Source organism: Triticum urartu, chromosome 7A, assembly GCF_056163025.1.
Source record: "Triticum urartu cultivar PI428250 chromosome 7A, HENAU_Tu73, whole genome shotgun sequence".
Lineage (NCBI taxonomy): Eukaryota > Viridiplantae > Streptophyta > Magnoliopsida > Poales > Poaceae > Triticum > Triticum urartu.
This window is the reverse complement of record NC_141879.1, coordinates 698,161,636-698,177,042: the sequence shown is the minus strand read 5'-3', so window position 1 is coordinate 698,177,042 and position 15,407 is coordinate 698,161,636. Positions and strand designations below refer to the sequence as shown.

General features: G+C 56.1%; 1 non-coding gene and 1 pseudogene across 1 annotated transcript; one reads left to right on the top strand and one right to left on the bottom strand.

Moving 5' to 3' along the window:
* Positions 1-1,650: 1,650 nt before the first annotated feature.
* On the bottom strand, positions 1,651-14,084 carry LOC147961726 (uncharacterized; annotated as a pseudogene).
* A 741-nt stretch (positions 14,085-14,825) lies between these two features.
* On the top strand, positions 14,826-14,898 carry TRNAE-CUC (transfer RNA glutamic acid (anticodon CUC)). Its single transcript has one exon. It is a non-coding gene; the product is annotated as a tRNA-Glu (tRNA).
* The last annotated feature ends 509 nt before the right edge of the window (positions 14,899-15,407 follow it).

Sequence of the window (15,407 nt, the reverse complement as noted above, 5' to 3'; positions counted from 1 at the left end):
GTGCATTGTCTGAATAAGAATGCATATTTTTAACTGAACTGTTAATGAAGGGCATCCATCTCCATTTTCCAGCGATGTATTTTCATACCAAAGCCGGCGGTAACCCGGTCTAGAAACTTCCAATGTAGGGAGGAGGCTAGAAGATTGCTGGAATTTTGTCTCAGACAAACACATGATCTGTTGATTTGGATTCTCAGGAACAGTCCATGTGTTTGCATGCATGGCGGAATTCAAATATGCAATGGATCAAATAGAGCAAGTGTATGTAACGAACCAGAGAGGGAGGGGATCGAGAGAGGGGGTGAGCGAGACTTGGGGAGGAAGATGAACTTTTCTTGCAGAGGGAAGATTAGGTGAGAGTTGAACTGGTCACATCGCATACCCACACCAGCCACAGGTGGCCAGCTAAATACTCACGCGACCCACACACGCACACGCCGGGAAGGGTCCCACCCGCAGGGTTGCCAGGTCACACATGCCAAGTGGCCAGGTGTGACATTCTCTCCCCCTTAAGACTGAGCTTCCTCCTGGGAGCTTGGCTCCGAGTCCTCCCAAATGGCTGCCGCCGGAAACCGCTGCCGGAGAACCTCGTAGTCCTCCCATGTCGTGGCGGCTGACGCTCCTTCGCCCCACTGCACCTTGACTTGCACGATGACAGCATTCCCGCGCTTCATCATGCACTGTTCCAGCAGCTGCGTTGGTGCCGCCGTCGACACGGAGAGGTCCGGCACGCGTGGCAGCTCTGCGTACACCGGCGTATAGTCCGGCATGAATGGCTTGGGATACATGGAAGACCGGATGCACCTGGCTCGCAGGCGGCAGGGAGAGCTTGTACGCCATGAGGCCGATCTTCTCGAGGACGGTGTACGGGCCGAAGAACTTGAAGGCGAGCTTGGCGCAGGGCCGGTTGATGACCGAGCGTTGCGCGTAGGGTTGCAGCTTCAGCAGCACTTGCTCGCCGACCTGAAACTGGCGCTCGGTGCGGTTGCGATCTGCCTGCTTCTTGAACCGGCGCTGAGCGCGCTCCAGCTGGGCGCGGATGTGCTCCGTGTGCGCCGCCCAGTCCATGTCGTCGCCGGCGTGTTCGTCCGCTGGCCAGGCCGGCATCGCTCCCAGATTGGCCTCCCGCCCATAGAGCCCCTTGAAGGGGGTGCAGTTGAGCGAGGCATGAAACGTCAAGTTGTACCAGAATTCGGCCATGGGCAGCCAGCGACGCCACTGGCGCGGCGCGTCATGCACCGCACACCGGAGATACATTTCCATGCACTGATTCACGCGCTCGCTCTGGCCGTCTGTCTGCGGGTGGTACGCGGTGGAGTAGAGCAATTTGGTGCCTGCTCCGGCGAACAGTTGCTTCCACAGGTTGTTGGTGAACACCTTGTCGCGGTCGGAGACGATCGACGCAGGAATGCCGTGGAGCTTCCCCACATTGTCCCAGAAGGCCTTCGCCACTTGCGGTGCGTGGAACGGGTGGCGCAGGGGCACGAAATGGGCGAACTTGGTGAACCGATCCACCACCACCATGATCGTGTCCGCGCCGTCCGACATGGGCAGCCCTTCCACGAAATCCATCATGAGATCCTCCCATGGCGCGGTAGGTACTGGGAGAGGGGCCAGGAGTCCGACCGGCTTGCAGTGCTCGTGCTTCGCCTACTGACAGATCGCGCACTGCTGCACGAATTCCTCGACGTCGCGCTTCAGGCCGCGCCACTCGAAATGCTTGCGCACGCGCTGGTACGTCGCCGTGACGCCGGAGTGGCCACCCACGGCGCTGTTGTGGAGCGCGGCGATGAGCTTGGTGCGGAGCGCGGCGTTGGCGCCGATCCACAGACGACCTTGGCGTCGAATGACGCCGCGATGCAGCTCGTAGCCGTCCTCGTCCGGGCTGGCCAGGGCGAGCTTCTGAAGATGATCCTGGGCATCTTGGTCCGTGGAGTATGAGTTGAGCACTTCCTGGATCCATGCTGGCTGGCACGTCGAGAGCGCGGCCAGGTCGAGCTGCTTGCCGACGCGCGACAAGGCATCGGCCGCGCCGTTGTCTAGTCCCCGCTTGTACTGAAACCGGAATTGCAGTCCCACCAGTTTCGCCATGGCCTTGCGTTGCAGCTCGGTCTCGAGGTGCTGCTCGCCCAGGTTGCAGAGGGACTTGTGGTCCGTAAGGATGTCGAAGGGGCCGCATTGCAGATACGGGCGCCATTTGTCGATCGCCATCATCACCGCCAGAAACTCCTTCTCGTACGTTGACAGTTGTTGGTTGCGCACCCTCAAGGCCTTGCTGAAGTAGGCGACCGGGTGGCCTTCCTGGACGAGCACCGCGCCCACCCCTGTGTCGCACGTGTCCGTCTCGATCGAGAACGGTTTGTCGAAATCGGGGAGCGCGAGCACGGGCGTGGTGACCATCGTCGTCTTGAGCTGCTCGAAGGCCGCTTGAGCTTGCTCCGTCCAGGCGAAGCCTTTCTTGGTGAGCAGCTATGTCAGCGGCTTGGCGATGATGCCGTAGTGTGGCACGAATTTTCTGTAGTAGCCGGTGAGGCCCAGAAACCCGCGCAGCTCGGTGGCGTTCACCGGCGTCGGCCATTGCTCCATCGCGCTCGTTTTCTCCTTGTCTTTGGCCACACCCTCTGAGGGAGTCCTGGATTAGGGGATGTCCGGATGGCCGGACTATACCTTCAGCCGGACTCTAGGACTATGAAGATACAAGATTGAAGACTTCGTCCCGTGTCCGGAAGGGACTTTCCTTGGCGTGGAAGGCAAGCTTGGCGATACGGATATTCAGATCTCCTACCATTGTAACCGACTCTATGTAACCCTAACCCTATCCGGTGTCTATATAAACCGGAGGGTTTTAGTCCGTAGGACAACATACACATCAACAATCATACCATAGGCTAGCTTCTAGGGTTTAGCCTCTCTGATCTCGTGGTAGATCAACTCTTGTAATACCCATACCATCAATATTAATCAAGCAGGACATAGGGTTTTACCTCCATCGAGAGGGCCCGAACCTGGGTAAAACTTCATGTCCCCTGCCTCCTGTTACCATCCGGCCTAGACGCACAGTTCGGGACCCCCTACCCGAGATCCGCCGGTTTTGACACCGACATTGCTGCTTTCATTGAGAGTTCCTCTGTGCCGTCGCCGTTAGGCCCGATGGCTCCTACGATCTTCAATAGCGATCCAGTCCAGGGTGAGACCTTCCTCCCCGGACAGATCTTCGTCTTCGGCGGCTTCGCACTGCGGGCCAATTCACTTGGCCATCTGGAGCAGATCGAAAGCTACGCCCCTGGCCGTCAGGTCAGATTCGGAAGTTTTAACTACACGGCTGACATTCGCGGGGACTTGATCTTCGACGGATTCGAGCCACTACCGAGCGCGCCGCACTGTCCCGATGAGCATGATATAGCTCTGCCGCCGAACAGTGCCCTGGAGGCCGCACCCGCATCGGCTCCGGTCCCTAATTCGGAGCCAACTGCGCCGATCGAGGATGGGCGGTTGGACGCCACCTCGGGGGCTGCGATCCCAACGGCGATTGAGCCGAACACCAGCCCCACACTCCGCGAGACTCATGACTCCAAGGAGCCAGACTCCTTTCCGGACTCCGAACCCTCCGCGCCCCGGCCTATCGAATCCGATTGGGCGCCGATCATGGAGTTCACTGCCGCGGACATCTTTCAGCACTCGCCTTTCGGCGATATTCTAAAGTCACCGAAGTCTCTCTCTTTATCAGGAGAGCCCTGGCCGGACTGCGGCCAGCGAGGTTGGGATTCGGACGATGAAGAAATTCAAAGCCCACCCACCACCCACTTTGTAGCCACTGTCGATGACTTAACCGACATGCTCGACTTCGACTACGAAGACATCGACGGTATGGACGCCGATGAAGGAGATAGTGAAGAACCAGCGCCTACTAGGCCCTGGAAAGCCACCTCGTCGTATGACATATACATGGTGGACACCCCAAAAGAGGGAGATGGCGATGGAACAGCGGAGGATGACCCCTCCAAGAAACAGCCTAAGCGCCGACGTCAGCGGCGCCGCTCAAAATCCCGCCAAAACAAACACGGTGATTCCAGCACGGGAGATAATAACACTCCGGAAAGTGCCAAAGAAAACCCCCTCCAGCAAGATTTAGCACAGGAGGATGGAGAAACCAGCCCTCATGAGAGAGCGGTAGACAGAGAAGTCGAGGACGATAATTATATGCCTCCCTCCGGAGACGAAGCAAGCCTCGACGACGACAAATTCGTCGTGCCAGAGGATCCCGTCGAGCAAGAGCGTTTTCAACGCAGGCTTATGGCCACGGCAAGAAGCCTCAAGAAAAAACAGCAACAGGTCAGAGCTGATCAAGATTTGCTAGTTGACAAATGGACTGAAGTCCTTGCGGCCGAAGAGCATAAACTCGAACGCCCCTCCAAGAGCTACCCAAAGCACAGGTTGCTACCCCAATTAGAGGAGGAAGCACTCGATGCGGCCGACCGGCCACCTCGTGGCCGCGACAGAGAGGCCTCTCGGCCCTCCACTCAAGCCGCACCCCGTACCAAGGCATGAGACTATGCGCCGGACTTACGAGATATGTTGGAGGACAAGGTTAAACAAACAAGATCGATCTATGGATCGCGTGGGCGCCCCACGGCTCGAGACGGCATCCGTCACGCCGGCCACAAATTCGGCAGGGCCGAACATAGTAGACAAGGCTCACCGGAGCTACGTCATGATATAGCCCAGTACAGAGGCGCCACACACCCACTCTGCTTCACAGACGAAATAATGGATCATCAAATCCCCGAGGGTTTCAAACCCGTAAACATCGAATCATATGATGGCACAACAGATCCTGCGGTATGGATTGAGGATTATCTCCTTCATATCCATATGGCCCGCGGCGACGATTTCCACGCCATCAAATACCTCCCACTCAAGCTTAAAGGACCAGCTCGACATTGGCTTAACAGCTTGCCAACAGGATCAATCAGTTGTTGGGAGGACCTGGAAGTCGCATTCCTCGACAATCTCCAGGGCACTTATGTGCGACCCCCAGACGTCGATGACCTAAGCCACGTAATTCAGCAGCCAGATAAATCGGCCAGGCAATTCTGGACACGGTTCTTAACAAAGAAAAATCAAATAGTCGACTGTCCGGACGCTGAGGCCCTAGTAGCCTTCAAGCACAATATCCGTGATGAGTGGCTAGCCCGGCACCTTGGACAGGAAAAGCCGAAATCTATGGCAGCACTCACGACACTCATGACTCGCTTTTGCGCGGGAGAAGACAGCTGGCTTGCTCGTAGCAACAATATAACCAAAAACCCTGGTAATTTGGACACCAGGGACAGTGGTGGCAGGTCACGTTGAACCAAGCAGAAGCGCCGCATTAACGGCGACAATGCTGACAATACGACAGTTAATGCCGGATTCAGAGGCTCTAAATCCGGTCAGTGGAAGAAGCCATTCAAAAGGAATCCTAGGGGCCCGTCCAGTTTGGACCGAATACTCGACCGCTTATGCCAGATACATGGCACCCCCAAAAAGCCGGCCAATCACACCAACAGGGATTGTTGGGTGTTCAAGAAGGCAGGCAAGCTAAACGCCGACAACGAAGACAAGGGGCTGCATAGCGATGACGACGAGGAGCCCCGGTCGCCGAACAACAGGGGACAGAAGGGTTTTCCCCCACAAGTGCGGACGGTGAACATGATATACGCAACCCACATCCCCAAGAGGGAGCGGAAACGCGCGTTAAGGGACGTATACGCGATAGAGCCAGTCGCCCCAAAGTTCAACCCATGGTCCTCCAGCCCGATCACCTTTGATCGAAGGGACCACCCCACTAGCACCCGTCATGGCGGCTTCGCCGCATTGGTTCTAGACCCAATTATTGACGAATTTCATCTCACTAGAGTCCGTATGGACGGCGGCAGCTGCCTGAACCTGCTTTACCAGGATACAGTGCGGAAAATGGGCATAGATCCCTCGAGGATTAAGCCCACCAAAACGACCTTTAAAGGCGTAATACCAGGTGTAGAGGCCAACTATACAGGCTCAGTCACACTTGAAGTGGTCTTCGGATCTCCGGATAATTTCTGAAGCGAGGAGTTAATCTTCGACATAGTCCCGTTTCGTAGTGGTTATCACGCACTGCTCGGGCAAACCGCATTCGCTAAGTTCAATGCGGTACCGCATTACGCATACCTTAAGCTCAAGATGCCAGGCCCTCGAGGAGTAATTACGGTCAATGGAAACACTGAACGCTCCCTCCGATCGGAGGAGCACACGGCGGCCCTTGCGGCGGAAGTTCAAAGCAGCTTCTTTAGGCAGTTCTCCAGTCCGGCCACTAACCGACCAGACACCGTCAAGCAAGCCCGGAGTAACCTACAACAAGACCGCCTGGCACGATCCGAGCAGGCGTAGCAATGCGGCCCCAACCCCAACCCTCGCAAAAAGGCGACGCCAGTACTTCGCGTACATAACTACGCTCTAGAGATACCATGGGCACAGGGGGAGGGGCACCATCACGGCACGCCCAAAACACGGCTTCAACCGTACCAGGGGCTGCCGATTTTTTAATTTTCTCTTACTTTCAGGACTCCATTTTTCAGACGGCCTGTTCGGCAGTTCAATTGCCGCACAAACGATGCAAGAACCAGGGAAGCAGACAAGCCACGCCGCATTACGGAACTCCCAGGTGATCTCTATCACGAGCAGTATACCTGTTTCTCACATTATTCCGCAGCTTGCCCCTGGAGCGGACATGTTACATAGTCCAACCTTTTGCTTATCGCTTTATTTGTATCGTTCTGCTTTGATCGCAACTCTTTTTAATAAACAATGCATAGCTTTTGTCTATTTTTGCATTACTCTTTTATTTATTTATTTATATATGTTCCTTAACGACATGTTGCACCCGTACACTTTGGTATGGCCAAAATACGCCTGGGGCTTCAGTACCCCTCAACATGGTGTGAGAAGTCCGAACACTTCAACAAGTGCGGCACCCCGAACTTATAGCATTATATGCATCGGCTCCGAATCATGTCTTGGGTCAATAGTTGGGTTTGCCCGGCTCCTATGTTTTGGTGCCTTACGTTCCTCTATATCGGCTAAGGTAGCACTAGGAGAACCACTGCGATTGTGCCCCGGTTGAGCTAGGTCGAGCACCTCAGTGGAGAAAGCTAAAACTGACCGTCATGATGAGGCGAGAGCTGGTCGCTGTTCGAGAGGTCTTTTCGGGTCCTTAAAGACTTATGCCGCTTAGGGCGAGGAGCCGGCTCTATCCGGCCAAGGCGTGGATAGCGCCCCGAACTCGGTCTTCCGAATACCAGGGGCTTTGCCGAAATTTAAAATTATAGAATTCTATGGCTAAGTGAGAGTGTTCACGCATTATAGTCCGATTGCCTTGTTCGTTGGGCTGAGTACCTCCCTCGAAGGACCCAAACATGGGAAAAAGGGCCCTCAGGTTTATCCCCGAACACCCCAGCACTAGCGGCACGGGGGCAGAAGCTGACGACTCGCCATCTCTCAGAATTGATAAACAGCCGCACAGAAGGTAATATTTTAAATTCAAACAGCATTGCTTAAGCGCATATGAACAAGTTTTCAGCGCACAGGATAAAACGAGTGAGTTTTACTCAAAAATTACATCCATCGAACATTCCTCCGCCACAAGGCGGGCACCCTTCAGAACATCCTTATAATAATTTTCGGGCTTGCGATGCTCCCGGTGGTGGCCCGTCCTTCACAAGCTTCTCAGCATCCAGCATATCCCAGTGCACCTTTGCACGGGCAAAGGCCCTACGGGCACCTTCAATACAGACGGAGCGCTTGATGACTTCGAGCCTTGGACAGGCCTCCACCAGCCGCCGCACCAGCCCGAAATAGCTCCCAGGCTGAGCCTCTCCAGGCCACAGCCGGACTATGAGGCCCTTCATGGCCTGTTCGGACGCCTTGTGGAGCTCGACCAGTTGCTTCAACTGGTCGCTCAGGGGCACGGGATGTCCGGCCTCAGCATACTGAGACCAGAACACCTTCTCCGTCGAGCTGCCCTCCTCGGCTCGATAGAATGCGGTGGCATCAGATACACTCCGGGGAAGATCTGCGAACGCGCCTGGAGAACTCCGGATTCGGGTAAGTAACAAGTAACTCACGCTTATGTGTTTACTTTGCATAAAGAATGCCTTACCCTCCTCTATCTTCTTCACCTCATCCAACTCCTACAGGGTCTTCTGGGATTCGGCCTTGGCAGACTTGGCACTTTCAGTAGCCGCCGCGAGCTCGGACGCTCGCGCCCTTGAGTCACGCTCCAAATTAACTCTCATGTTTTTCCATGAGAGGTTGGAGCTCTTGCCGCACCTTGCCAACCTCGACCTCATACTTTTCTCGCTCAGTGCGCTCCGCGGCCGATCTCTTCTCGGCCTCGAGCAGCGCTTGCTTCAGGGTCGCCACCTCAGATGTGGCCCCTACAATAGCCACGATAATCCTGTCATTTTTTGCAATTTCACCTTTTTATATATACATATATTTTATTTAAATAAGGTATTTCTTACCTTCATTGTCCTCGAGCTGCTTCTTGGCACGTCCGAGCTCTTGCTCGGACCGCTCGAGGTTCTGCTTTAGCACGTCCACTTCCGCAGTCAGTGCGGCGGACGCCAGCAGGGAAGCCTGCACACGCATATCGACTCTTTTTAGACTCCTGCGATTTTTTATTTTGATCCTCTATTTGGCTTTTCTTTCCGAACACCAAACAGAGCATCAGGGGCTACTGTCTATGCGGTAATGTTATTTACACATTCTTTACTTACCTCAAAGCCTGTTAAAAGGCTTGTACAAGCTTCAGTCAGTCCGCTCTTGGCGGACTGAACCTTCTGGATCACCGCACTCATAATAGTGCGGTGCCCCTCGTCGATGGAGGCGCCTTGGAGCGCCTCCAACATATTGTCTGGCGCCTCCGGTTGGACGGAGGTCGCCGCCGCGGTGGGCTTGCTCCTCTTGGAAGGAGGTTCCCCGCCGGACTCTGGAACCTTTGAAGGTTCCGGAGCGGTGTCCGGCCTAGGACCGAACTTGGAGCCCTGGGGGGTTTCGTCCCCTTTACTCCTGGGGTCCGGGTGGTCACCTTGCAGCGCCTCCAGGACCACCTCCTCCCGGATTGGACCCTGTTGGGACAACACTTCGGTGTCGTCCGTAGGGCGGGGGGAGGAAGCCGTCGGCAGCGAGTTCACGTCCGACGAGTCCAGTGAGCCGCTCGACGACGCGTCAAGCCGGTCTTTGGGTGGGCTGCATAAACATATTCGACATAAGGGAAAGCTGTGCAATAAATGAATACTATGAAATCACTCCGGTATCCGGATACTTATGATTTCGCCAGGGGCTTGGCCCTGGGTGGCCACTCCTCTTCACCGTCGTCAGCGTTGGTGGAGTAGTCCGGAGGAGGGATTCTCCCCTTCTTGGACCCTTCGGCCTCCCCAGTTGGGGCGGCCTTCCTTTTTTTCCCTTCCCCCGCTGGAGGGGGAGGGGTCTCTTCTTCCTCCTCCTCATCTTCATGGGAGGAGTGCGCCTCGGAACCGTCGGATGATGGATCCGACGCCTCCTGGCACCGGGCACTCTTTCGAGTCCCCGCGGCCTTTTTCGCGGCCTTCTTCTCTGGCACCACATAGGGTGCCGGAACCAGCAGCTTCGCCAATTGAGCGCCCGCTGGGTCTTCGGGCAGAGGAGCCGGATAGTTGATCTGCCCGGACTTCGCCTGCCAATCCTGTCAAAGGTAAGGGAGCTTAGATCCCGCACAGAGTTGAACTATGAAAAACTAGTGCCCTGTAAAAGGTACAAAAAACTTACCGCGCTAGCGTGACGCTGCGCGCCGTATCCGCGATCCTCGGCGGCAGATGCGGGATCCTCGACGCCTTTAAAGAGCACCTTCCAGGCATCTTCGTACGCCGTGTCGAAGAGCCTGCTCAGAGTTTGGTGCCGCACCGGATTAAACTCCCACAGGTTAAAAGCCCGTTGTTGGCACGGGAGGATCAAGCGGATGAGCATAACCTGGACTACATTAACAAGCCTGAGCTGCTTGTTCACCAGGGATTGGATGCATGTTTGTAGTCCGGTCACCTCCTTTTTGCTACCCCACGACAGGCCCGTCTCTTTCTAGGACGTGAGCCGCGTTGGGGGTCCGGACCGGAACTCAGGGGGTGCGACCCATTCGGCATCGCGCGGCTCGGTGATGTAGAACCACCCCGATTGCCACCCTTCAGGGTCTCCACAAAGGAGCCCTCGAGCCATAGGACGTTGGCCATCTTGCCAACCATGGCGCCTCCGCACTCCGCCTGGTTGCCGCGCACCACCTTTGGCTTGACGTTGAAGGTCTTGAGCCATAGGCCGAAATGGGGGCGGATGCGGAGGAAAGCCTCGCACACGACGATAAACGCCGAGATGTTGAGGACAAAATTCGGGGCCAGATCGTGGAAATCCAGGCTGTAGTAGAACATGAGCCCCCGGACAAATGGGTGGAGAGGGAAGCCCAGTCCGCGGAGGAAATGGGGGAGGAACACCACCCGCTCATGGGGCCTAGGGGTGGGGATGAGCTGCCCCTTTTCGGGGAGCCGGTACGCGATGTCGTTAGACAGGTATCCGACCTTCCTCAACTTTTTGATATGTCCCTCCGTGACGAAGGAGACCATCCACTTGCCTCCCGCTCCGGACATGGCTGGAGAAGGCTGAGGTGAGGAGTGCGGACATGGGCGCTGGAGCTCGAGTGCGCAAGAATGGATAGGCGAAGGAGGAAGAGGGCGTAGGTGAAAAGGTGGGTCCTTATCCCCTTATATGGGTGGACGCAACTACATGTCCCCACCAGCCTGGTAAAACTCGCTTATCTCCCAAGCGCCGTAATCAAAGGCGCGGTTGGGTTACCCACGCCCGTATTGATGAGAATCCCGGAATAAGGGGACACGATCTCTGCTTTAACAAGACGTGCCAAGCAAACCGCCTCGCATAACGCGCTGAGATGGACAGTAAAACGGTTCGAATAAAAGCTTAGTCGTGGTGTGATGTCACACTACGGAGTGCGTCAGCAGATTAGATTTGTGTAAATATTATTCTCTCTATGGCAATATGTGGAAACTTATTTTGCAGAGCCGGACACTACCTTTGTGTTCAAAATTTTCTATGAAGTACTTGGAGGAGGAACCCGCCTTGCAATGCCGAAGACAATTTGCGCGCCGGACTCGTCGTCATTGAAGCCTGGTTCAGGGGCTATTGAGGGAGTCCTGGATTAGGGGGTGTCCGGATGGCCGGGCTATACCTTCAGCCGGACTCCAGGACTATGAAGATACAAGATTGAAGACTTCGTCCCGTGTCCGTAAGGGACTTTCCTTGGCGTGGAAGGCAAGCTTGGCGATACGGATATTCAGATCTCCTACCATTGTAACCGACTCTATGTAACCCTAACCCTATCCGGTGTCTATATAAACCGGAGGGTTTTAGTCCGTAGGACAACATACACATCAACAATCATACCATAGGCTAGCTTCTAGGGTTTAGCCTCTCTGATCTCGTGGTAGATCAACTCTTGTAATACCCATACCATCAATATTAATCAAGCAGGACGTAGGGTTTTACCTCCATCGAGAGGGCCCGAACCTGGGTAAAACTTCGTGTCCCCTGCCTCCTGTTACCATCCGGCCTAGACGCACAGTTCAGGACCCCCTACCCGAGATCCGCCGGTTTTGACACCGACACCCTCCTTGGTGATCACGTGGCCGAGGTAGTCGATGTGATCCGCGGTGAACGTGCACTTGGACTCCTTGATGTAGAGTTGGTGTGCGCGAAGGAGCTCGAAGACGATGCGCAGGTGCTCCAGGTGCTCCGCCATGGTTTCGCTGAAGACAAGAATGTCATCCAGAAAGATGATCACAAACTTGCGCACGTACTTACCAAATATAGCGTTCATTAGGCACTGGAACATGGCTGGCGCGTTCGTGAGGCCGAACGGCATGACTCTAAACTGGAAATGTCCGTGGTGCGTCTTGAACGCCGTCTTGTGCTCGTCCTCCTCGCGCATCCTGATCTGATGGTAGCCGGCGCGCAAGTCCAGTTTGGAGAAGACCGCGGCACCAGCGAGCTCATCGAGTAACTCGTCGATGATGGGCAAGGGGAACTTGTTTTTGATGGTCGCGTCATTAAGGCGGCGATAGTCGACGCAGAACCGCCAGGTGCCGTCCTTCTTCTTGACCAGCAACACCGGCGCGGCGTACGGGCTCACGTTGTGCGTGATCAGGCCGGCGTTGAGCATTTCCTTGACCTGGCGCTCGATCTCATCCTTCTGGAGCGGCGAGTAGCAGTACGGACGCGTGTTCGCGGGGACCGTGCCCTCAACCAGTGTGACGGCGTGATCGTACTGCCGGTGTGGGGGAAGCCCTTGCGGCGCCGCAAACACATCGGCGAACTCCTCCAACAGATCAGCGAGCGGCGTCTAACTGGCGCACTTACGCCGCGGTGGTGGTGCGCGGCCGCAAGTGTCCACCATGGCCATCGCCCACACGTCGTTGCCCGCGATCATCTTGCGCAGCTCGTCTGGTTTGATCGCTTTGAGGGTGGTGGACGCCTTCGTGGGCACGGCCCGGAGCGTGACCTCTTCGTCTTCGTGGGTGAACTTGACCCATTTGTCCTGCCAGTGGCAGGTCATGGGACTGTGCTGGGCGAGCCAGTCCATGCCAAGGATGCCGTCGTAGGCGCCAATGTCCAGTTCGCGCATCGGAGTGGCGAACATGTGCCCTTGCATCTGCCACTTGAGCTCGGGGACGATGCGGTTGCAGGAAAGACGGTCACCGTTGGCGACGCGCACGTCCATGCGCGGCATTTCTTCTGTCTTCAGCCCGAGACGATCGACGAAAGACTTGTTGACGAAGCTATGTGAGCTGCCCGAATCCAGGAGAAGCAGCATGACCTGGTTGCCCACCAGTGCGCGCAGGCGGATCGTGGTCGCCGAGTCCGTGCCGTCCAGAGCGTGCAACGAGAGGAGGCAGCACTCGGGAGCGTCCCCAGCAGGAGCGGGCGGCTGCGCGACCGGTCCAGGGTCGTCGAGAAGTTGCAGAGCGTGGATGGTGTCGTCGGAGAGCACCTTGCCATGATCCCCGATGCTGATGGTGAGCAGCTGGGCGGGCTGAGCGCACCGGTGCTCTCGCGAGTAGCGGTCGCCGCACTTGAAACACAAATTATTGGCCCGGCGATAGTCGCGCAGTTGCCGCTCACGCGCGTAGTCGTCCGTGGGGGCGCGGTTGGGCGCGGCCGCCCGTGGTTGTTGTGGCGCCGCCGCCGGTGGGGGTCGCCCCGCTGGTGTGATGCGTGGGCGCGCGCGTCGTGCCCAGTTCCTCCTCTTGAATGCGCGCCAACACCGACGCCCTGGTGATGCTCGAGGGCGCCTGCAGACGAACCGGGGCGCGTAGCTCGTCCTTCAAGCCCAGGATGAACTGGGTGACGAAGAACTTGGTGTTGATGGACGGATCGAGCGCGAGCAGGTGGTACATTTGCTCGTCGAACGCCGCGCGGTACTCGACGACTGTGGCCGTCTGACGGAGTTGCAGCAGCTTGTGGATGACCACCTCGAACTCGTCGGCACCGAAATCCTTGAGCACGGCGGACGTGAATACTTCCCAGGTGATGTCGCGATGTGTTTGACGAAATGCCTGCAGCCAGTGCGCTGCTTGGCCTTCGATGTACAGCGCCGCGGTGAGCACCCAATTGTGTGGTGCGACCTTGTAGAGTTCGAAGTACGCCAGGCAGCGATCCAGCCACAGGTACGGAGCGGAGCCATCGAATCGAGGGAAGTCGTGCTTCGGTGGCTTGTGGAAGTCGTTGCCGTAATGGCCCGCTGTTGGGGAGGGAGTAGCAGCCGGAGCAGCGAGTCCGCCCTGTGGAGGCACCGGAATCAACGGGGGTCGATGGTCCCCGAGACGCGCGTGGGCGGTCGCCTGGCGGCCCTGTTCGGTAGCCACGCGCGGCGAGTGTGGAGGCGGCGGGGGTGGTGGTGGGGGTTGTTGCGGAGTGGCGGGTTGGTGCAGCACGGTGGTGACCGACCCCGATGGCGATGCCGAGCCTTCCATCGTCTTGCGAGTCGCGTCGACGTTGGCCTGCGTCAGATCGATCTATCTGGCGAGGCCGCGCACGTCCTGCAAGATCTGCGCGTTGAAGGCGGCCTGAATCTCGATCTGCTTGTCGTGGACCGCCTTCTGCTCGTCCATTTTGGCGAGGAGGGACTCGAGCATCTTGGTGATGTTGCTGTTGCCCTCGTCCATGGCGGCCAGCACCTGACGCGTCGTCGCCGAAGCTTTGGAGGGCGCTGTCGCCTTTCTTGGAGGAGATCGAACCCCGCGACGGATTTCGGGTGAGCTTGCCGGAGCAGCACACACCGGCGCGGTGGATGTTACCGATCTACAACCAGGGCGGTGGGAGAAAAATTTTTGGGGCGGTTTTGGCTCTGATTACCAACTGTAACGAACCAGAGAGGGATGGGATCGAGAGAGGGGGTGAGCGAGACTTGGGGAGGAAGATGAACTTTTCTTGCAGAGGGAAGATTAGGTGAGAGTTGAACTGGTCACATCGCATACCCACACCAGCCACAGGTGGCCAGCTAAATACTCACGCGACCCACACACGCACACGCCGGGAAGGATCCCACCCGTAGGGTTGCCAGGTCACACATGCCAAGTGGCCAGGTGTGACAGTGTAGTTCGTTCTCGGTTTATAGATCTTTTCTAGCCATGTGTGAATCAAACAAAGCTGCGGCCAGCTCGTTTGTGTGCTGTGCCCAAACAGATAGGTTCCAGTATTTGCACCACCACGTTTCCGTCGTAGTCTAGGTGGTTAGGATACTCGGCTCTCACCCGAGAGACCCGGGTTCAAGTCCCGGCGACGGAAATTCATCTTTTGGTTTTTTTGTTGATTTTGACCAACCTACACGTCTGAATCTGACGCAATTTCTGTTGATTTTGACCACCCGGGATCAAGACGTAATGAAACTATTGATCCTTCAGACGGACGCAACTCCATTATTATGTATTTGTGGCAAAGCTGATCAGCAAGCGGCAAGATCTTCACAAGATCAGCAAGCTCAACTGAAACTGCATTATATTTAGACATGTAGTTAGGTCAAAATTAACAAATACATGTTGAGCTTGCCGATCGAATTCATGAAGATCTTTACAGGATCGACTTTCCGTCGCTCGGGACATCTTACAACAACAATGCTTTCCAGTTTTAAATAAGTTGGGGTAGACTAAAATTGAAATTAATAAGATCTTGAAGTCAAGTCATGGCTCTTGCACGTGGATAGCTAACTTTCAAGCACCCCTGTTCATGGCTAGTTATTTAGTGATATTTCAGTTCTTTAGACCCCTCTTGACGGATTTCTTCCATTGTCAAATTTG